General features: G+C 43.9%; 1 long non-coding RNA gene across 1 annotated transcript in view; it reads left to right on the top strand.

The window, feature by feature from the left end:
- LOC147344443 (uncharacterized) overlaps window positions 1-23089 on the top strand; it is a 217775-nt gene that overhangs the window by 188533 nt on the left and 6153 nt on the right. The window contains exon 2 of the long non-coding RNA XR_015155564.1: window positions 15291-18353. This is a non-coding gene — a long non-coding RNA (uncharacterized LOC147344443). The remainder of the gene's footprint in view (window positions 1-15290; window positions 18354-23089) is intronic.

Here is a 23089-nt window from a genome sequence, read left to right as displayed (position 1 = left end):
ATCTAGTGAAAGAAAGCACACTCTGGATAACTATTTGTTTTCCTTGTTAATTTTTATATCAGGTTCAGCAGCTGAGAAACAGCCTACTTTTATTTTTATTTCCTTAATCTAGACTCTTTTCATTTGTACTAGATCTTTAGAGGCCCTTCATAAGCTTCACTTGGAAATCTTGTTGACGTCATCTGGAAGACTGATCTGATTTCGAAAGAAAAACAAAAAAACCAATCAAACTTTACTGAAATTGCAAAGACAAGTCATAAGGCTCAAAGGGAGAATGAATGAGACCATTGCTTTAATAGCAAAAGGGAGGAAATGACATCAGTTAAGCAGGACCATTCGTGGGGAACCACCCTCCTTTGAGGTGTCCCTCTTGGGGTTTTTCCTCACAGGGCTTTGCAGTTCAATTAGTTCCATGTTAGGTTTCACCGGCTGCTGGATGAATTCCTAGAGAGAGATCAGGAATCATTTAACTCATCTTTCATCTCCTATTCTTCATCATGTCTCAAGTGCTTTCTGGACCATCACCTTCTCTACTTGGGTTATCACAATGGTTTCTAGAAGATCTCCCTGCCTCCTGTCTTCTCAGCGTTACCTCCTGTCCACTATGGAATGTGACTCAGCCCAGAACTCCTCCATCTGACTCCAGGTTGATCCCAAAATACCATTTGAATGCCTTTGCTGACTCTGAAGGCCTTGAAGAATCTTGCCCAAGTCCAGTGTCAGCCATGTTTCTCATCATCTCTTCCATTCCCTTGACCCCTACCTCCTGCAGTACTATGAAGGAGATAACCAGAATGGTGAGACAGTGAGGACCAAGTGGTGGGGTGGCCAGAGCTATAGACTAAGGGATCAGAGACGAACTCATTGAGGAGGTGACATTTGTGCTGGGACATTTGGGGGTTGACCATATGGAGAAGTGGGAAGGACCATGCACTGAAATACAGAGGTTCACATATGAAGGCCCTTTGGGAACACAGAGTTGACCTTTTGAAAAGACCTAACTGAGCTTCTCTGGTGGCTCAGATGATAAAAGAATCTACCTGTACTCAGGAGACCTGGATTCGACCCCTGGATCAGGAAGATCCCCTGGAGAAGGGAATGGCTACCCACTCCAGTATTCTTGCCTGGAGAATTCCATGGACAGAGGAGCTCATGGGCTACAGTCCACAGTTGCAAGGAGTCAGACATGACTGAGTGAGAAACACACACAATTGGAGACCAGTGTGCCTGGTGAGGATGGGGAGATGCGGGACACGGAGCTGCGGATAAGGAAGCGGGCAGGGCCTGCAGGAGCTTCTCCTCATTGCAAACAAGGCCACAAACTCTGGGACTGTCTACATCCACATCTGAAAAGACCATCCTGGGCACAGGGCAGAGTAGAATGGAGAGGGTGCCACTTTCAAACAAATATCTTCTGACGTCACCTCTCTGAACACAATCTATGTATAGATGAGGGGTTATTTATGCCTCAATAAACTGTGCAAGAGCCACAATATCTTTCTTTAGGCCTACATTTTGAAGTCTTCATGGAGCAGATCGTCAAGACACTTCTTTGGAATTATTATGCAGCTTGGATAATGTTCTTTTCAATAAAGTCATAAATCTATTACTAATACTTGTGTTTAAAAATTAAAAATGTGTTACATATCTGCTCTGGACCAGGCATAGTGTTTGGCTTTGAAGATACAGAGATAAGCAAAAGTGATTCATTTTTTGGCCACAACACATGGCATGTGGAATTTTAGTTCCCTGACCAAGGACCAAACCCATGTCCCCTGCATTGAAAGCACAGAGTCTTAACACTGTCAGGGAAGTCCCTAAAAGTGATTTTTTAGAGTGTGGTAGTCAAGCATTGTTCTTGGTGGTCCACGTTTAAGGTTCTGTTGGTGCATCATTTTGGGACTCTTAACCAACCATGTATTGCTCAGTTAAGTTTAGTTGCTCAGTCGTGTCCGATTCTTTGCAACCCCATGGACTGCAGCATGCCAGGCCTCTCTGTCCATCACCAACTCCCGGAGTTTACTCAAACTCATGTCATTGAGTCAGTGATGCCATCCAACCATCTCATCCTCTGTCATCCCCTTCTCCTCCAGCCTTCCATCTTTCCCAGCATCAGGGTCTTTTCAAATGAATCAGTTCTTTGCATCAGGTGGCCAAAGGATTGGAGTTACCTTGTATTTATAGCAGCTTGTAATCCATTGTGACCATCAGATGATATCTTCAGCAAAGTCACATATTTTTCCTAGACTTCCCAGTTTTCTCAGTGCAGTTGAGTTTTTCTTTCTCATACTAGGCTTTAAGGACACATTCTCTTTGGTTCTGATGACATTTCTAAATTACAAATTTGCCTATTGGCTGCAAACAGATCGGGAACCACTTCAGAGAAGTTTTTCCCCAGTAATAAAAAAAAAATTAAAAAATGGTGCCAATTAAACAGTCCCAGGAGTGGAGTTGATGCTAGCCTGGCCACAGAAGTTTGATAGCATTCTTCTCAGAGTTGGCAGAAATTATAGCTAGAAAGTCTATTTCTTTAAAGCGAGACTGTGCTTGGGGCTGGGGACAGACCTGAGATTTGCAAGGACTTTGGAAACTTCCGAAGTATGTGCCCCACAGTTAGAAAATTATATCTTAGACAAGTAGCCCATTTTTGAGGAGAACACTTAGCCTTCTATTCATAACCACATTTGTTGCATTTGGATCCAGCAGAAAAAATTAAAATCTTGTGTTTGTCAGCAGTGAGGCCAGAATGCCTAGGCCTCAAGTTTAAATATCCAGGAATCATCCAGTGGTTTGCTTTTATTGTTCGTAAAGTCGGCAGAGACAAACCACCTGAGTAGTTCCAGATGTTGAATCAACAAGGCTGTACTTCCCAGACCTACATGTATAAAAGTGAATTTATAAGCTCAAAAAAGGCTGAGAGGATTGTATTGCTTCAGGATAGAAAGCTACTTTCATTCTTAAAACAGATTAAACACGGATGTCCAGCCCTGGCAAGTCCAGGTGACTTTAACCTTTATTAAGCCATTTGAGGCTTCGAGTGGTAGTCCACCCCCTCAGCTCTCTTTGTAAAAAAGAAATCCTAGTGATTGACTGGCCAACTCCAGCGGACTGGACTGTTTTAAGATAGCGAGTCTCTCTTAAATTTTACAGGAATAACTTGAGGGCAACATGGCAAAGAAAAATTTCTCCATGTTGACTCGAATTCTGGAGAACATAGAGACATAATGTGGTTTATGGCTATTAAAGTCTACTCCATCTCACTGGTATTTTGGCAACGAAGCCTGAGATTGTTCTAGGCACCTTGCTTTGTGAGTTGGCTACACGGAGTAACATTATCGGGTGGTAAGTAACATGACTTGCACGGGCCTGGGGCCAGGAGGGTGGAATTTTGCTGCCATAAATCTTGAAACTGTTGAAGGTGTCTGATGTTCAAGTTTATCCAGCACAGCCCAAAAAGTGAAAGTTCTGATAGCCAGAATGCCTACATGACTATAATACATAACCTTACTGAGTGGGAAGGAATTTTTATGGCCACTGGCAAGAATCCAAACAAAAACTCAAGTATCTCCCCACAAGGTATTTCAGTGGAGCGACCCAAGTTATCCGAGTATGGTTCTGGCTCATAAATCTGGGGTTGGAATAATAACCTTATTCTGGGTTCTAAATTACAGTGGCCAGAAAATGGAAGCATCTCTATTATTTACGCACAGTGCTGCTCCATTGTCGACTGATGAGTCATCGTGATGATCATACAATCCAGTGTATTTTGTGCAGTAGCTAAAAGCTAACGTTTATTGAGAGGTGATTATGTGTCAAGTACAGTGGTAAGTGGGCTTCAGACATTATCTTGTTCAAGCCTCCCAGGTATAGCGGAGGAGGTGCTCTTGACAGATGAGAACTGCAAGCATAGAGCAGTTGAGCACATTGTCCAACGTCAAGGAGCCCGGTACACACCAGCCCCAGTGTCTCAACTATGCGCTAAATGCACACTTATGGCTTCTTTTAACAATGATAGAAAACCTTGAAAAAAAAATCTTGTGCACTTCAAAGTATTAAAGACACATAAAATGTATCAAGAATAATAGAAGGAATATTCATGAGGCTTCCCTTCAAGCATAAGACATAAATACTGCCTGAATGGCAGTGTTCAGCATGTATGCTCAGTCGTGTCCAACTCTTTGCGACCTCATGGACTACAGCCCTCTGTCATGGAATTTCCCAGGCAAGAATACTGGAGTGGGTTGCCATTTCCTTCTCCAGGGGATCTTCCCGACCCAGGGATCAAACCCCTGTCTCATGTGTCTCCTGCATTGGCAGGTGGATTCTTTACCACTGCATCCCCTGGGAAGCCAACACAGTTAGACCCAATTGCCTTCCCTACCCTAGGGGTAGCTCCTACACTGAACTGGACACTGGTCACTCCCATGCACTTGCTTTCTGCTTGAACTACATCAGCGTGTATCCCTAAGTTATGTATGTTGTATGGTTTGGCGTGTTCACATGAATGGTATGTCATGCCTAATGTGTTCTTCTGTGACTTTCTTCACTCAGTATTGCATTTGAGTCAACCACGTTGATTCATGTGGCTGAAGCTCTGTTCACTTTCACCGTAGGAGCCTGCCCTGTTTACTCCTCCTCTTCTAAAGGGCATCTTCACAATAGGTATGTCAGTGACTTTTACAAGCACTGTCTGCATTTAGCAGGATTGGTGCTGATGTCATCATTTTGCTGAGAGAAGCTGAAGCTGTTTCAACGCCTCCCCCAAGGTTTCTGTTGGAGCTGCGATGACTGAAGTCCATGTACTGTGCTGTGCTACAGCACTTCAGTCATGTGCAACTCTGTATGACCCCATGGACCATAGCCCCCCAGGCTCCTCTGTCCATGGGCCTTCCCAGGCAAGAATATTGGAGCAGGTTGCCTTGCCCCCGGCAAGAAGACTGGAGTGGGGTTGCCATGCCCTCCTTCAGGGCATCTTCCCAACCCAGGGATCAAACCCGCATCTCTAACGTCTCCTGCACTGGCAGGCAGGTCCTTTACTGCTAGTGCCGCATGGGAAGTACACTGGATGGCTAATAACCTACAGATGTTTCCTGCTCACCGTTCTGGAGGCTGGAAGTCTGTGATCAGGGCTCCAGAATGTTTGGATTCTGGTTAGCGCCCTCTTCCAGGTTGAGAGGCTGACATCCTGTGTCCTCACATGGTAGAGAGAGAAAAGGAGAACTCTGGGGGTCCTGTCGATAAAAGCACTAATCCCATTCAAGAAGGCTCCACCCACGTGACCTAATGACCTCCCAAAGACCTCACCACCTAATACCATCACACTGGGGTTTAGAATTTCAATATATGATTTGGGGGCAGAGCAGGAGGGGAAAACGAACATTTAGTTCATTGCAGCTGCACAATCAGAAAAGGGCATAGCCGATATTTGAACTCAGTTCTGCTGACTCGTGCGTGGTCTGGGACTTTCCCTCCCACTGGACTTGACCTTCTCAGATAGCACTCTACAATCTGTGCTAACATCCCATCTTCTGGAGCCCTTTCTGGCTGCCTTTGGTCTTCTGTTTTTTTCATTTCTAGAACAATTTCACACACGTCACTGGGGGCTTGGCCCCCCACCCAGCCTCTTCTCTGAAGCTCTTGAAGGAAGCTGAGGGCGAGACAACAATTACTGCCTTATATTCACCACTTAGGACATCTGAAGGTCATGGTGGCTTGAAATAATGGAGATAAAGATGGTGTCTTCCTTCAAGCAGGCTGGAGCAGAACGCTCCACTTCTATTTTTGTTTGTAAAAGAGTCTTTAAAGTGTGTGTGCGAGTGTGTGTGTGTGTCTTGAAGCAAAGCCCTAGAGAGTGCTTCCACCTTGCCAGGGGCATGAAGGTTGAAAAGTAATTACAAAAAAAAAAAAAGAAAAGTAATTACGTTTTGTCATGAGGTTTAATACTTGAATTTGGGGGGACTTGTAAACTGACAAATTGAAAAATAAGAAAGGACAGAAAGTAAAATGGTATCATTTGGGTGAGTCTTAGTTTTGAAGAGGTTGAAGATTGATAAATAAAGCTAGAAGCTAATTATTTCTACCTCTGACTTCCTTTCTTGGGAAGCAAAAAGATCATTACTATTTTGCTTTCCATAGCAAGCACTCCTAAAGGAATAAATTTGATTGTTTGGAGGGAGTATTTTTTTTTTTTTGGTCACACAGCATTCAAGATCTTAGTTCTCTGACCAGGGATTGAACCCATTACCCCTGCAGTGGAAGGGAGGAGTCCTAACCCCACCAGCGAAGTCCCATTTTTTAAAAAGATTTTATTCCTTCAGACTCGAGCAAATGGGAAAAATCCAAAAAAGACTGTCATTTAATTGTATTGAATTGATGTCAGTTTTCTGGTTTTGATATTGTAGCATAATTATGGAAGATTGCACTGAGGAAAGCTGGGTGAAGAGCACTCCATTTTTTTAAGAAACTGTCATGTGAGTTTAAAATTATTTCAAAATTAAAAGTAAATAAGTGATATTTTTGCTCTTTGGATTTTGATCCAGGCAAGCCTCATCAATGGGCAATTTATAGCAATGTGGTTAGGACACACGGAGAATGGGCATTCTTAAACAATATTTAGCATCCAGTAAGCACAAGCTGGAATTAAGATTGCAGGGAGAAATATCAATAACCTCAGATATGCAGATGACACCACCGTTATGGCAGAAAGTGAAGAGGAACTCAAAAGCCTCTTGATGAAAATCAAAGAGGAGAGTGAAAAAGTTGGCTTAAAGCTCAACATTCAGAAAACTAAGATCATGGTATCTGAAATCCATCACTTTATGGGAAATAGATGGGGAAACAGTGGAAACAGTGTCAGCCTTTATTTTTTGGGCTCCAAAATCACTGCAGATGGTGGTTGTAGCCATGAAATTACAAGACGCTTACTCCTTGGAAGGAAAGTTATGACCAACCTAGATAGCATATTCAAAAGCAAAGACATTACTTTGCCAACAAAGGTCCATCTAGTCAAGGCTATGGTTTTTCCAGTGGTCGTGTATGGATGTGAGAGTTGGACTGTGAAGAAAGCTGAGTGCTGAAGAATTGATGCTTTTGAACTGTGGTGCTGGAGAAGATTTTTGAGAGTCCCTTGGACTGCAAGGAGCTCCAACCAGTTCATTCTAAAGGAGATCAGTCCTGGATGTTCATTGGAAGGACTGATGCTGAAGCTGAAACTCCAGTACTTTGGCCACCTCATGCGAAGAGTTGACTCATTGGAAAAGACCCTGATGCTGGGAGGGATTGGGGACGGGGATGACAGAGGATGAGATGGCTGGATGGCATCACCGAGTCGATAGACGTGAGTCTGAGTGAACTCCGGGAGTTGGTGATGGACAGGGAGGCCTAGCGTGCTGCGATTCATGGGGTTGCAAAGAGTCGGACATGACTGAGTGACTGAACTGAACTGAACTGAAATTTGCTGGAAGGTAAGGTTAGTGCTAATGAAAGCATCGTAAGAAGTTTATGATCACCCAACCTGTTTGGGGTACTTTCCTGATGGCTTAGCCATGAAGAATCTACCAGCAATGCAGGAGATGCAGAGGATGGTGGTTTGATCCTTGGGTCGGGAAGATCCTCTGGAGCAGGAAATGGCAACCCACTCTAGTGTTCTTGCCTGGGAAATCCCAGGGACAGAGGACCCTGGTGGGCTACAGTCCAAAGGGTCACAAAGTGTCAGACAGGACTGAGCGGCTGACCAGAGACAACTTATTGGGACACATTAGTGACGCAGTCCACTCCGAGATGTTTGATCCTTCAGGATTTTTCAACTGCGGTGCTACTGACATTTTGGAATGGACAATTCCCTGCTAGAGGGGGGCTGTCCTGCGCATGGTCTAGTCATACGGTGATTCTCATCCACTAAATGCCAGTAGCAGCCCCACCCTTGCAGTTGTGACGATGAAAAACATCTCCATTCATTGCTAAGTGTCTCCAGAGGGAGCAGAATTGCCTCTGATTCAGAATCTCCACTCTACTCAGTAAACAGTCTTTTGTCCCTCCCTGCTTTCAAAGAAAATGAAATTTACTGACTTTGTAAGTTGCAATGACTGCGCCCTCCCACTCATCCTTCTGTTGGCCTCAAAACACAAAGCCCTGGAGTAGAGATTCTAAATTAAAAAAAGAAAAAAACACAATTTCACCCATTCTTTACTGTCTTGGACATACCCAGTGGTACTGAAATAGAAGTATTTTGTACTCTTACAAGGCTGTCTGAAAGAGATATTTCAGAAGGAGAACTGTATACAGGGCCTCAAAAGAGCAGAGTGGAGACAGTGTTGGCAGTAGTATTGAGTATGATAGAGAGTCATAATTTCATATGTGAAGGTAATGTGTTACATTAAAACATTCACAGGCTTTCGTTTATTTAAGCCTCTGGGGCTAACACAGCACATTTCTAAATATTATGGATTTTGTAAAGGTGCATGACGAACAAGCAGACTGCCGGTACACTGGAAAAGTGATAAAAATCTGCACTGAGCTTAATCACGGTTTTCTTTGGAGTGTATATTTATGTGGTGATGTCAGCACGGTATCCTGCAACCGGCTGAAGGTCATGTTCTGTGTTCATCTGCAGAGGATTTAGAAACTCTCAAACAGTCTGGCTGGAGAAAAATGGCCCCTGAGTCGGCAGCCCCTTCCCAGGGTACGTTGTCCTCCCGCAAAGGAACTGAACAAAACAATCTATCTTTAAATGGATTCAAAACCACAGCAGATCCGTCTTTTGCCACATGAGTTATTGAGGCTGGCTCCAGTGTCAAGCCGTGGATGTTGCCTTAATGTATTTATTTAACCCAGGACTGCCACAGAGAAGGCAACCCACCTCGGCACGCGCAGGCCCACGACAAAGAGAACATTCAAACCAGATCCGTGGTAACAAACACATCAGGAACTCTGGGAAGGGAAAGATGTTGCAAGCCCAGCACAATGCCCGGCTTTATTCCCCACGTGGAGGCAGGCTGCAGCCAGCCAAACTGTAAACTGTTGTTCTCCGAGCAGACTCGGGGGATGGCGGACGTGCAGGGAGAGAGGTCTCCAGCAGGGCTGAGCAGAAGCCGGACGATGGCACAGACTCTCCAAGTCCCAGCCATCAGCAGCAGCCTTGTGTTTCCTTTTAGGGGCCCAGTATTGGCTAGATGTAGCTTCCCTGGAGGCTCAGTGGTAAAGAATCTGCCTGCAAATGCAGAAGACGTGGGTTCGATCCCTGGGTCGGAGAAGAAAATGACAACCCACTCCAGTATTCTTGCCTGGCAAATCCCATGGACAGAGGAACCTGGCGGGCTACAGTCCAGAGCGTCCCAAAGAGTCAGACACGACTGATGCGACTAAACCACAAGAGCAGTGGCTGGGTATGCTTGGTGGCTGCTGCACAGAAAGCTTCTAGAAGCCAATTGTCCACACTGATCCATGAGCTCATGCAGCATTCTGGCCCAGTCCACCAAGTCCCAGCCCCAGCACACCTCACCCACATCTGGGATTGGGTGGGGGTTGTGGTACAGGTGGGGGGATTTGATGCCCATGAACACTACCTTCACGTACAAAGTCTTCTAATTACAATGACTCTACAGATGACACACTCCCTGGGCCAGTCACGGCTGAGGCTAATCCTAGCTAACAGTATTCAGTTTGGTTTTTCTTGGTTTATAGGTTTGGCAATTGGGAGGCAGGGCAATGGTTTTGGGTGGAGTTACTCTGTTGGACTTCCCTGATGGCTCAGCAGATAAAGAATCCTCCTGCAATGCAGGAGACACAGGAGACGTGGGTTTGATCCCTGGATGGGGAAGATCCTCTGGAGAAGGAAATGGCAACCCACTCCAGTATTCTTGCCTGGAGAATTCCATGGACAGAAGAGCCTGGCAGGCTACAGTCTATAGGGTCACAAACGATCAGACACGACTGACTGCCTAAACACACAGAGGCTCTGTTACCATATGAGGTAGCCTTGTCTCTCCTTCAGATCCAACTAAGATTCCACCCATGAAAGTCACTCTGTGGGCCAGGGATCTTTCTATTGAGAATGACAGAAAGACAAAGCCAGCTAACCTTAACCAAAAATGACTATGTACATTTATGTGCCAGGAACCACTCTAAGTCATTTCATGTATTAGCATCCTCAGTCTTCACCACAGGTAAGGGTATTATTATCCTTGTTCTAGAGATAAAGAAACTGAGGTACAAAGAAATGAAGCATCCTGCCTCCAAGTCACAGGGTTCTTCAATGATAAGACTGGGACCTGGGGCCCAAGCAGGCTGGATCCAAGATCTTTGCTCTTGAGTACCATCTGATACAGCTCATGGGTCAATGGGTCAGCTCAGAGGACTGGTTTAGATACTGGCGACCCCATAGACTGTAGCCTACCAGGCTCCTCTGTCCATGGGATTTTCCAGGCAATAGTACTGGAGTGGATTGCCATTTCCTTCTCTAGGGGATCTTCCTAACCCAAGGCTCAAACCCAGGTCTCCCACATTATAGACAGACGCTTTACCATCTGAGCCACCAGGGAAGTCCTTAGATACTGGAGGGATCTGCAAACACTAAGTATGAGCTGCTGGGACTTCGCAGCAGCTGGCTTTTTCTTTCTTGCACGTGTCTTATCTGCTCTGTCTCTGCTTCTCTTTGAATGCTGGTCTCATTCCCTCCTGCAACAAGAAAGCCTTCTCTAAGCATGGAGAACACGGCTGCCTGAAGCCTCAGCCTGAGCAGCCCAGTGGAAATGTTAACTTCTTCCTCGCAGGATTATGTATCAGCGCTTTGCTGGACTCAGTGAGGAACTCTTGGGTTTGTCCATCATCTGGCCAAGGTTGTCATCACTTCCTTTGGTAGGTTGCAGCATCAATGGCCCTAATTCTACACCATTCCCTGTGTCTAGATCCATTTTCATGAGACTTTTCAGTTCTTCCCATATTCTGTAATTCTCCATCCCTTGATTCTGATTTGACCACCTGACTGCTTTGGCCAATGGGATGGTTTTTTTTTTTTGGCCGCCCCAGGTCTCAGTTGTAGCACACAAGTTAGGGGATCAGCATGCAGGATCTAGTTCTCCAACAAGGGATTGGACCCGGGGCCCCCTGCAATGGGACCTTGGAGTCTTAACCACTGGACCAGGGAAGTCCCTGGCCCAGGGGATGTTAATGGATCTGATGCAGGGTGAGCTTTGAAAAGTCACTTGCACACTTCTGCTTCCACGCCGGAGGCTCTGCCATGGTATGAGAACGTGTGGGTTGGCGTGTTGAAGGCTGAGAGGGGTGGAGCAGAGCCAAGATGCCCCTATAGCCACTACAACAGCCAGGCGACCCCCAGGTTTGTGAGAGAAACCAGCCAAGACCAGGGGTGCCGCTCGGCTGAGCCCAGACTAAACCATCCACTTGCAGACCCGTGAGCTAAAGCATTGCTCTGACTCCTCTGTGTTTCTGGCCCGGTTTATCATGTGACAGTATTCACGATGGGAGAGGCAGGCCTGTGTACTGATGCCCGCCAGGACCACGGAGAGTCGGGGAGCTGGAGCCCAGAAGAAACCAGGTGATCCGAGGACAGTGTTCTGGGCTGTCAAAGTAGCAGTTCTATTCCCACCTAGACAACATTATCTATTGTGCTATCTGAAGTCCTGTGATAAGCCGCGTGAATTTCTTTTAGATTTAAAAGACAAAAACTCTACAGATTTTTCTCAAGTGTTATTTTTCCTTATGAATAATGTATATTTGTTAACTGATTATATTTTCCTTTTTTGTTTTGACCTCCAGAAAGCTCAGGACCAAAATTGTGTCCCAAAATTAATAAATTTGGGGGGCCTGAAGATATGCATTTTGTTTTGCTAAACTTCTCTCTTTTTTTGTCTTACCATTTTGCATCTATTTCTTTCTTTCTCATGATTTAAAAAAATTCCCTATCTCCTCTCTCTCTCTTTATTCATCATTGTTTCATATTAAACCTTCTCAAATTCATCTGAGGATGAGCAGTGATACAAAAAATACAGCTAAATGTATTTTTGTGTTAGTCATTCAGTCGTATCCTACTCTTTGCAAATCCATGGTCTCTAGCTTGCCAGGCTCCTCTGTCCATGAAATTCTCCAGGCAAGAATACTGGAGTGGGTTGCTATTTTCTTCTCCAAGGGATCTTTCCAACCCAGGGACTGAATCTGGGTCTCCCACATTGCAGGCAAAATTTTCTTTTTATCATCTGAGCCTTAGATAAATAGCAGTTCAAGATGAACAAAAAATGTTTGGTTGTAGTACCTTTGACATCATGAGAAATTTGACTTAATATTAAACTAGATTACTAAAAACCTAGATTACTAAAAAATAAATAAGATTTCATTATAATAGACATGAACATTATGATTCCAATGAAATGAATTAAAACAGATCAAAATATTTGATAATCCATCTTCACAGTAGGAGTGCAAATTGGCCCAGCTTCTGTAAAGAGCAATTTAATAATGTCTATCTTAAAACGCATATATCCTTTGACCCAGCCCTTCTAGGAATCCACTTCTAGAAATTTATTTTATTTTTCAAATTAAAATTTATTACTTTTTTAAATTAAATAAAAGTAATTTATTTAAATTTTACTTTTAAGCATTTATCTTTCAGTTTTACGGTAGATATGTAAAATGATATATGTATAATAACATTTGGGTTTCCCAGGTGGTGCTCGTGGTAAAGAATCCACCTGACAATGCAGGAGATGGATGACTTGGGTTCCATCCCTGGGTCGGGAAGACCCCCTGGAGGTGGGCATGGCAACCCATGCCAGTATTCCTGCCTGGAGAATCCCATGGACAGAGGAGCCTGTCAGGCTACCAAACATGGGATCACAAAGAGTCTGAAGAGACTGAAGCGACTTAGCAGGCATAATGACCTTCACTGCAACATTTTAGCAATAAAAAGGAGGTAGCCTAAATGTGTCTTTATGGGAGACTGTTTAAAATATGGTACAATCCATATAACAGAACAATAAATAGCCATTTAAACTTGAGAATATTACCTACATGATAATATTAAAAGGTCTTTAGGACTTAGCATTAAATAAAGAAAAGTATCAGTTCAGTTCAGTAGTTCAGTCACTCAGTCATGTCCAACTCTTTGCGACCCCATGAATTGCAGCACACCAGGCCTCCCTGTCCATCACCATCTTCCAGAGTTCACTCAAACTTACGTCCATCGAGTCAGTGATGCCATCCAGCCATCTCATCCTCTGTCGTCCCCTTTTCCTCCTGCCCCCAATCCCTCCCAGCATCAGAGTCTTTTCCAATGAGTCAACTCTTCGCATGAGGTGGCCAAAGTACTGGAGTTTCAGCTTTAGCATCATTTCTTCCAAAGAAATCCCAGGGCTGATCTCCTTTAGAATGGACTGGTTGGATCTCCTTGCAGTCCAAGGGACTCTCAAGAGTCTTCTCCAACACCACAGTTCAAAAGCATCAATTCTTCGGCGCTCAGCTTTCTTCACAGTCCAACTCTCGCATCCATACATGACCACTGGAATATACACCACCTTCTAGGGACGCAGAGGCAAGTGGACATAGGTACACATATAAGCCCACATGTATGTGGCTCAGCAGGTAAAGAATCCTCCTGCAAAGCCAGAGACACAGGAGACACAGTTTTGACCCCTGTGTGGGAAGATCCCTGGAATAGGGAATGGATGCCCACTCCAGTGTTCTTGCCTGAAAAATGCCAAGGACAGAGGAGCCTGGCGTGCTACAGTCCAGACAGTTGCAAAGAGCTGGACATGACTAAGCAACCGAGCATGCACGCAGCACGCATATCTACACTTGTGCATGCACAGAATATCTCTGGAAGCAAGAAAACCAGGGACAGCTATTCATTCTAGGGATGAGAACTTAGATGACTGAAGCAGGGGTCAGAGACTTACTTTTCATTTTATACTCTTTTGTAATTCCTTAATTTTGTACTGTATTTTATGCAATATAGTTAAAGAAAATAATGAAGAAAATTAAATGAATTCTTGCTGGCCTCTTGCATAAGGAATGACCACGATTACTTCTTATTGTGAGGGGAAAAGATGAATCTAACTCTTCTAGAAATTCCCTATATTAATGTAATTATGCCATTTTTTAAGTTACAGTTCAAAGATCGGAAAGAATTAGCTAATACCCATGCCCCCCAAAGCGTGTCTGTGACCCATGGAACACAGAATTATAACCAGCACCCATCATTACACTAGACACCACTTCAATCCAATTTAACAAACATTTACTGGGGGCCTCTCATCAGTCAGGCCTTTTGTCAGAAGCTGGAAACAAAAATACTCCTAATTCTCTGTCTTTGTCCTTAAGACAGTCAGACAGGCAACTAATACACTGTGATGAATTCTAGGATGCTTGAAGCGAGGGGCTGTTGAAGAAATCTTTTTATCTCTGGCATCTAACATATAGTAGACACTTCCAGAATGTCTGGGGAATGAATAAATGAATGATTGAGTGAAAGGAGTATGGACACTCCTGCACAGGGTGTGGACAGAGGAAATGACCCTAGGTAGGGAGGTAATTAAGAAAGGATAAACTGAGTCATGAAGAACTGCCCAAATCCATAGCCTCATTACCTGGCACTAAGACCATCACAAAAGGTATCCATGCAAAAGGTTACTCATCATTGACATGAACTCTATTTGGTGAGTCAGGAGGTGAACAACATCATGATTTCTGGGAGAGCATGAACTGTGGGATCAGAAAGACCTGCATTAGAAACCAAAATCTTCACCATTTGTCACCTAAATGACTGTGAGTAACTTCACCTTTCTGAGCCTTAGCCTTCTCATCTATAAAGTGAAAATACTAATAATCTTATTTAATTTGCAGGTTAATTATGAGATGTTAAGGATCATTGATTCATTTATTCACTCATTGAAAAATATACAAATCAGTTAGTGGGTGCCTAGCACTGAGCTAGGTGCTGATTAATGTATGTACAAAGTTCAGCCCAGTGGTTAAATCCAGTAGGTATTAATACATGGAATGTCTTGGGACTATTAATATTGTCTGGTAGCTGGTCAATCCTTCTGCCTTCCAATCAGGAGGAATTAGGGAAGAGTCACTGGACTCTTCTGTTGGAACAAAATGAATGAAAGGGGATATCATTTAAAAAAAAGAAAAACAAAGATGAGTAGAAGGAAAAAATTCACTAAGTTGAGAGTTACTCAAGCAGAGTGGATTCACATTCTCACTGACAGTCTACAATGCCTTTGGCAGGAATCTCACGTTCCTGGTATAAGATGTGTGATTTTTTTCCTCCACAGGTAGCAGGGGATCGCCAAAGGAAAAATCAAGAAAAATGGAGCCAGGAATAGACAGGAAGTGATTATCCTCAGTAACCCCTGAACAGCGTTAAACCTGAAGCTCCCTTCTCTCTTTAACTGGCTGAAAACAAAAGGGCTCACCCAGCTCTGAGCCAGGGAGGCTCTGAGTCCCAGCTGGTCAAGATGTTGCTGAGTTTTCATGTCAGAGGTGAGGTGGTGGAGAGTGGCCAAAATGAGAAGGGAGCCGAAGACACATGTTCTGAAGTGGATAAGAGAGGAGGGTGTCTGAGGGGTGCTCCCTACCAGCCAGGAGGATGCCCTGAAGTGCTGGTGGGCGAGACCTTCCTCTGTGCTGTGAATAGAGACAAGACACGTAAGCCAGGAGGCACCGGGCCTGAGGTCGTCTCCTCTCTGCCCCAACCGATACGGAGGGTAGGTTTGGATGAGTTACTGTGGACACTGAATCATGGCCTGTTCACAGTTTGCTGCGTGTGTGTGTGCATGTATGTGCACCTACACTGGGAAACGTGAAACAGACAGCGATCATCGGCATTGAAAGGAAGAGCTCCCAAGCCTGGAGAGCTATGTCCAGATGGGCTACAGGGCTGCAAAGAGACCCACATGCAGGGCTCTATGCAGACCCTCTGGGGGCTGAGATCCGAAATGAGGGACTTAACGCACCAGCAAGGATGATGGAAGCCAGCATGTCTCCTCGATTTTTTTTTTAATATTTATTTATTTATTTAGCTGCCTTGGGTCTGAGTTGTGGCACGCAGGATCTTTACTGCATCATGCAGGATCTTTCATTGGGGTGCATGGGCCCTGCGGTTGTGCCATAGGAGCTCCAGGTGCTCCCCAGTCTTGTTTCCTCCCTGCCCCTTGCACACAGCGCAGCTGTCCCGGGGGGCACCGCCCTCCTCACTCCGGGACCGCCCTCCTCACTCCGGCACCTTTCTACAGGCTGCGCCTTCTGTCTAAACCATTTGGCTAACTCCGTTGTGTTCTTCAAAGTTCAGATTGGGGGTTACCTCCTCCAAGAAGCTATTTTTGGCCTTCATTTCTTTGACCTCCCCTTACCACTGCAGATGGTGACTGCAGCCATGAAATTAAAAGACGCTTACTCCTTGGAAGGAAAGTTATGACCAACCTAGATAGCATATTCAAAAGCAGAGACATTACTTTGCCAACAAAGCTTCGTCTAGTCAAGGCTATAGTTTTTCCTGTGGTCATGTATGGATGTGAGAGTTGGACTGTGAAGAAGGCTGAGCGCGAAGAATTGATGCTTTTGAACTGTGGTGTTGGAGAGACTCTTGAGAGTCCCTTGGACTGCAAGGAGATTCTGAAGGAGATGCGCCCTGGGATTTCTTTGGAAGGAATGATGCTAAAGCTGAAACTCCAGTACTTTGGCCACCTCATGCGAAGAGTTGACTCATTGGAAAAGGCTCTGATGCTGGGAGGGATTGGGGGCAGGAGGAGAAGGGGACGACAGAGGATGAGATGGCTGGATGGTATCACTGACTCGATGGACGTGAGTCTGAGTGAACTCCAGGAGTTGGTGATGGACAGGGAGGCCTGGCATGCTTCGATTCATGGGGTCACAAAGAGTCGGGCATGACTGAACAACTGAACTGAACTGAACTGATCTGAACTACCTACTACTCTCAAGCTGGTCCCCCAGCACCCTGAGCATTATAAGCCTTTCCACTTGCAGTCTTCAAGCTCTTTCCTTCCCTGCCCCCTCTGCTGGACAGTGGGCTTTAATCCAGGTCATGGCTCTTGTATCTTCAAATCACCAGGACTGATAACCTTATTGCACACAGCAAGAACTCAAAAACTTGGCTGGATGAATGAACCAGTCACTGGATTAATGTGGAAAACTCAGTCACTGTGGGAAAATTGTCATTTTTTAATCAGATTCTTTTTCAAGGAGTTTAAAGTGTTCCACTGAAGTGACAGACCAGAGTCCACACTTCACCTCCTCCAGGATATAAATGAGGGAGCAGAGGGACAGTCCCAGCTGCTGAGGAGGGCAGAGAGGGGTAAGAATATGCGTTGTGTATGAGAAGGTACAGGCTTCCCAAGTGGTGCTAGTGGTAAAGAACCTGCTTGCCAATGCAGGAGACATAAGAGACGTAGGTTCGATCCCTGGATCAGGAAGATCTCCTGGAGGAGGGCACGGCAGCCTATCCCAGTATTTTGCTTGGAGAATCCCATGGACAGAGGAGCCTGGTGGGCTATAGTCCATGGAGTCCCAAAGAGTCAGACACAACTGAAGCAACTTAGTGCATGCGCGCACGCATGCACACACACACACACACACACACACACACACAAGAAGGGACAGAGCCACAAAGAATCCACAGAGTAACTGTGGACTTTATGGGTTTTTCCAACATTTTCAAATGCCAGTGCCAAATCCTGGGCACAGCCTCTTTGGAAAGGTTTTTAAAAGCTTTTTTTTTTTTTCAGTGAGAGAGCAGTTAACAGAGTAGAAATGCAAGACTTCACTGACAGGAAGTCATTCTTGTTTTTTTCTCTATCGTTGGAGAATGGAAAATCCAACCCCACTCCTCTTGAAGATCTGCACACAGACGTAGCTCTTCCAGCACATCCACACCTGCTGTCCCCGCTCCAGCCTCCAGTGGCTTCTCACAAGCAGCTTATTCCCTTCAAGGACGGAAGCATAATCAGTCTCCTGCATGAAGTCATTACTTCACAACGAGTTTTCAGTTATTTATTTTTCAAACAGCTGGTTCCAACCTCGTACTTGCATCAAAATGCAAAATCGCAAAGCAGTTATTAGCAGTTCACATTGGATATATTTAAACATTGGGGGTCAAGCCACAGGCCGGTTTTGTTCTGATTATCAGCACTGCTAAGTAAGCCAAGAGATGCTGGATAAAGATGATCTGGTAAAGGGAGGGGGTGATTTTGTGGGAGTGAATGGTTTTGCCAAGACTTCAGGGCAAGGACTCCTGCGGAATGTTCTGGAAGGCTGCTGTGGAAAAGTTATGCATTAAGAAGACTAGATTTCCTTTGATGACCAGTCACCTCAAGGATGAGGTTTGTAACACCACTGAGGCTGGGAGATTTAGAAAGCAGAGACACACATGAAACCAGGCTAAATCTTGCCAAAATCAGTTTGAAGGAAATACTCTTTTGTCAAGTAATTGAAAACAAGGGGAGAAACTTTGGCAAGTTCAGTTTTAAAACTCCTGTTTTAATAGAGCTGCGTGACTCTGGGCAAGTTGCTTGACAAGACAGAGCTTTAGTTGCCTCTTCTTTGCAATGCTAATTGTGAAACCTACCATAATTGTTGTTTGACCTACCATAAGGTGTTGTGAGGCTTTGAGATACTATACAGAATGCACTTGGCAGGCTGACTAGGACAGCACAGATCCAGTATCAACATGTAGGCCAATCCCAATCTTCCAATCCATCACAACTCCCTAGTATTTTGCTTTGAAAAACTCTCTTTTCAAGTAATTGGGCAACCCACTTCGAGGTTAGAAAATAGAGAAAGAGGCAGCAGGCGAGATAAAAACGGTGACAGGGTCAAGGTCATGAAATCGCATTTTATTAAGGAAATGACAAGTGCGTATGGCCTGGGCTAGTACCTTCTTCTTTATGGGATCTTGCCATGATCATATCCTTTTTCATGTGGTGACTAATGTGGAGTGAAAGGTCTCTCCATACTCATAGGCCAAGAAAACTGGATCATTTCACTGTCACATGGAGGGCAGACCTCTCAAAAGAGAGGTTTATTTGAGTCACACTCCCTGAGGCCCCAAACTCCCAGGGGAATTCCATCCCATTCTTTTCTCCCAGTGCGTGGAGCTTGGGCCACGCAATCAGTCTATCTTTTGGCACCTGAGAGATGCCTGAGAAGCAGGTGTATCTGCTTAATATCCAACCTGTTTTTACTGCCAATCCCAATGACATAAGTGGGTTCAAGGGGCCATGATTTTAGAGGAGTCAGAGTTTGTCATGGTTCCAAGAATACTGTTTCACAACAGTCATAAAATGAGGACTCTGTTTAGCCCAAGAATATTGAGTTGGGGTGAGGAGCTCCAGCTGTGACACAAAATGATAAACTTCTCAGCAAACTGGCATGAGTATTGTTGTGCCGGTCTTTTGTCTTCTTGGGGAGGTCGCAAAAGACATCCAAGACACTGTGTGTGTGTTACGAGGAAATGAAGACCTTCCATCCCCTTTCCCTGCCTCAGGGGTGCCTGCTCCATGCCTCCCAATGACACTCAGACAATGAATAGTCTCGGACAGTTTAGCAAGGGCATTTAATGCAATCCTTTTCATGTGAAATGCCGAAAGCACAAACCAAAGATTATTAACAAGAAGTCTGTGGTCTAGGGTTCCGAGAACCAGCTGTTCACTGCCAGGCTCAGTCCTGGTTCAGGGCAAACCAACACAGCCATCTTTACTGTTGGCATAAAAATAAAGACGTGCCAAACCATTATCTAGGAAGGAGAGTGAGGTACTGAAAACAGCATACAAAGAGCATCTTTTGCTTATTTCCAACCACTATTTCCCATCAAGAGAATCACTCTTTCACTTGCTATCAGTCCTTATGGTTCTGGGAAAGCAGACTCCCGTCCCTAATTCAAGAGGTTGAGTGATCCAGGCTTAAACCAATCAGCCTATTGTATTTTCCCTGGCCACTCTGACTGAGAGAGTTGAGCATGTGACTCAGAATCAGATGAGATGAGATTTTCATTAGGAATTCTGGGGAATTATCACTGACTGTGAAGTGAGAGGGATGTGAAAACATTATAAGCTCTGGGGTAACTGCCGGAGGAAGTCCATGGCCCAGGAAAAGCCAAGTAGTGAGCTGAAAGACACAGGAAATAGGGTCTGAAATTCATCGTGTGAGCCCTGCCTTAAGCTTGCTTTAAGCCAGGCTTTTCCGTTCTCTGAGTCACCAGCTTTCCTTTTCTGCTTCAGCCACTTTGGGTAGGAATTTTGCCATCTACACCTCTTTATTGCCCCATCTTTGCTTCTCCATCACTTCCTGTTTTTTTTTTTTTTTTTCTCTTTTTAAGAGCAATGCACACTTACTTTAGAAAGTTTCATAAATACACACACACACACACACAAACAAAAACCCAAAGTAACTTTCCTGGGACCACATAGCTCTCAGGTGACTGAGCCGTGATGCTGACCCAGCCTGGCTACTGCCGGAGGCTGTGTTACCAGTGCTACAATCTACCTTTAACCTCTCACAGATCTTCTAGGCATTTTAATGTAGATTGTTCAGTCTCTTCCTTCCTTAAGTATTTTTTTCCTCATGATTATATAGACTCATTGTTTTGCAAGTTGGAATGATAGTACAAATACAGTTTGTGTGTGTGTGTATTTTTTACTCAGTAATATATCATGTACATTTCCCCAAGTCATTAACTATTTCATAAGACCATCATTTTTAATGGCTGCATAGTATTTCATTTGAATTGAATGCATCATAATGTATTTAAACATTTTCATATTATTAAATTTTCAGGTGCTTTGTATTATTTACTATTTAAAAAAGCAAATAGGTAGAGGAAGATTTTAAGTACACAGTATCTGTACTATAATCCCTGCTGCTGCTGCTGCTGCTAAGTCACTTCAGTCGTGTCCAACTCTGTGCGACCCCATAGACGGCAGCCCACCAGGCTCCCCCATCCCTGGGATTCTCCAGGCAAGAACACTGGAGTGGGTTGCCATTTCCTTTGCCAATGCATGAAAGTGAAAAGTGAAAGTGAAGTCGATCAGTCGTGTCCAACTCTTACCAACCCCATGGACTGCAGCCCACCAGGCTCCTCCATCTGTGGAATTTTCCAGGCAAGAGTACTGGAGTGGGTGCCATTGTCTTCTCCATAACCCCTGGTGGCTCAACAGTAAAGAATCTGCCTGCAATGCAGGAGCCGCCAGGAGACACGGGTTCAATCCTTGGGTCAGAAAGATCCCTGAAGAAAGGCATGGCAACCCATTCTAGTATTCTTGCCTAAAGAACCCCCGGGTAGAAGAGCCTGGAGGTCTGCAGTCCATGGGATTGCAAACAGTTGTACACGACTAAAGCAACTTAACACACACATGCAATGAAGGGTGCATGCCATATACTGGTCAAAACCTATAAAAGGTACCGCCCAAAGAGTGAACTCTAAACTATGAACTTTAGTATAAAGGAATGTTCTAATACTGCATCATCAGTTGCAATAAATATATGACACCAAAGTAAGACGTCAATAGGGGAATCTAGGAACACTCTGTACTCTCTGCTCAATCTTTCTGTAAACCTAAGACTTCTCCAAAAAGCATTCTATTCATTAAAAATAAATAATCAACAGTATAAATGAACAAGTAAGCAAAAGCCAACATAAATATAAATGTTCAGCAGTTCTAGTTACAGTTGACCCTTGGACAACATGGGCTTAAAATTCTTGGGTCCACTTAGATGTGAATTTTTAAAAATAAATATGTAGATAATGCTACACATCTGTGACTGGTTGAATACAGAAGGGCAGATACAGAGGAAGCGTGGATAAGGGGGCTGATTATAAAGTTTATACACCGATTTTTCATCTGTGGGGAGTTTCAGCACTCCAACCCGGTGTTGTTCAAGGATTAACTGTATTTTACTACAATAGATTCATGGGGGTGGAATTACTGAAACAGAGGTTAATATATTTTAGACATGACACCATAGTTTCTTTTCAGGGAGAAAATATATACCACTTCACAGACTCCCCATCAGTGAATGAGAGTCTGGTTCATTAGATCTTGTCTATGCTGAAAGTTGAGTTTTTAAATCTTTGTAAATTTACTAGGAAACATAATACCTAATTTTAATTTGCTCATCTTTGATTATTAATTATACAAAGTAAAACTGTATGATACAGATGAATGGTATAGAACAAATACTTCAGAAACAGAATTAAGTTATTGAAAAAAAATTAAATTCTACATCTCTTCACTTTTTAACAGATCAAGAATGCAAAATTTACAGATATATGTGTCTCAATAGTATGATTAATAATATACTTATATATTAAATTGTGTCTAAAATATATATTAATGTGATATGTGCATATCATATATAGCATATTATTATATTAGATAATGTATATTCTTTTCACATACTTATGAAATAATTATTTATCTTAACTCTATACTAATACTAAAATCCATGCCATGACATAAAGGCAACCTCAACTTATTTTTGATGATAGGCAGTAGATCACATGTTCTGCTGCTGCTAAGTCGCTTCAGTCGTGTCCGACTCTGTGCGGCCCCATAGACGGCAGCCCACCAGGCTCCCCCATCCCTGGGATTCTCCAGGCAAGAACACTGGAGTGGGTTGCCATTTCCTTCTCCAATGCATGAAAGAGAAAAAGTGAAAGTGAAGTTGTTCAGTTGTGTCCAACTCTTAGCGACCCCATGGTCTGCAGCCCACCAGGCTCCTCTGTCCATGGGATTTTCCAGGCAAGAGTACTGGAGTGGGGTGCCATTGCCTTCTCCACATCACATGTTCTAACCAAATGCAATAAAGTTAAAAATAACTAGGAAGAAATAAAAAGCAATAACTTCCAACCACTTGGGAAGTACACTTCTCTCTCTCAATAAATACATGGCTCTCTTTCAATACTCATTTTCTAAAGCAACAATAATGAGACTGTTCCACACCTAAACGCATGAGTTGAAGCTAAAGTTGTAGAACATTTTGTAACATTTGTTAATAATTCTCTCATTATTAACAAAAGAGTTAAATCAAACAAATTAATTGTGAAACTCAAAAATTTAGA

This window comes from Bos grunniens, chromosome 26, assembly GCF_055505025.1.
Source record: "Bos grunniens cultivar Pamir isolate PY7600 chromosome 26, Bosgru_T2T1.0, whole genome shotgun sequence".
NCBI lineage: Eukaryota > Metazoa > Chordata > Mammalia > Artiodactyla > Bovidae > Bos > Bos grunniens.
The sequence above is the reverse complement of the archived record's forward strand: the minus strand, read 5'-3'. Positions and strand labels throughout refer to the sequence as shown.